General features: G+C 46.6%; 1 pseudogene; it reads left to right on the top strand.

Annotated features, from left to right (window-relative positions):
• The first annotated feature begins 371 nt into the window (after positions 1–371).
• On the top strand, positions 372–1,141 carry LOC104985392 (annotated as a pseudogene).
• The last annotated feature ends 4 nt before the right edge of the window (positions 1,142–1,145 follow it).

The raw sequence follows: 1,145 nt of genomic DNA, 5'->3' as shown, positions 1-1,145 counted from the left end.
GACACTGAGCTAAGTACTGAAACATCACTTCTGCCTTGAAAGATTCGTGGTCTTGAGAAGAAAACAGATGCACAAGCAAGTAGTTAAATACCAATCACACAAAATTTTATTAAGAAAACTCGTTATGCGTTCCTAACTCCAGGACGTCTCTGTGGTTTCTTTCATTCTCTTACCTTGATGTCTCCTTAATTTGACCATCTTTTGTGAGGTACAACCCTTGTCCTCCCCATTGCTATTTTAGTTGTTTATCCATTCTTCCCATTGGTGGTATAAGGAAAACCCATTGCCAAGAGAAAGGATCCAAGGTTCTAGCTAACTGTAGTGAATCCTCTTCATGATGATTCTTTTCTTGTAACCCATCAAGACCTGAAATGAACTGCAGTAAGAACCCTGACTTTGTCCTCTCAGGACTGTCCAGTGACCCAGACAAACCACAGCTCCTCTTTGGTCTCTTCCTGGCCCTCTACTTGCTGAGTCTCTTAGGAAACTCACTACTGCTGCTGGCTATTGGCACTGACATCCACCTCCACACCCCCATGTACTTCCTCAGCCAGCTCTCCCTGGTCGACCTCTGCTTCACTACCACCACAGCCCACTAAATGCTGGACACTTTGTGGACCAGCAGCAGATTGATCTCCTTCTCTGAGTGTCTGGCCCAATTAAATTTCTTTGCAGTTTTTGCTGATATGGACAATCTGCTTTTGATGGCCACAGCTATCAGCCGCTACGCTGCCATCTGCCATCCCCTGTACTATGGACTCCTAATGACTCCTTGCAGATGTGCACTGCTGCTGGGTGGGTCATGGGGAGTGGCCCACTCTATCTCTCTTGTCCATGCCCTGTTGCTATCCCAGTTCTCATTCTAGACTAATCAAGAAATTCCCCACTTTTTCTGTGATTTTGGACCACTCTTTAGACTTTGCTGCTCTGATACCCACCTCAATGAGGACCTGATGATGGTTCTGACAAGACTCTTAGGAATCAGCCCTCTCCTCTGCATCATAAGCTCCTATGCCCATATTTTCCTTGTTGTAGCTTGGAGCCCATCAGCACATGGCAAAAAGAAAGCCCTGGCTACATGCAGCTCCCACCTCTCCATGGTCATCCTCTTCTACAGCTCGGTCTTTGCCACCTACCTGAAGTCC

This window comes from Bison bison, unplaced genomic scaffold (genome assembly GCF_000754665.1).
Source record: "Bison bison bison isolate TAMUID 2011002044 unplaced genomic scaffold, Bison_UMD1.0 scf7180017845540, whole genome shotgun sequence".
NCBI lineage: Eukaryota > Metazoa > Chordata > Mammalia > Artiodactyla > Bovidae > Bison > Bison bison.
This window is presented reverse-complemented; position numbering and strand designations above follow the sequence as displayed.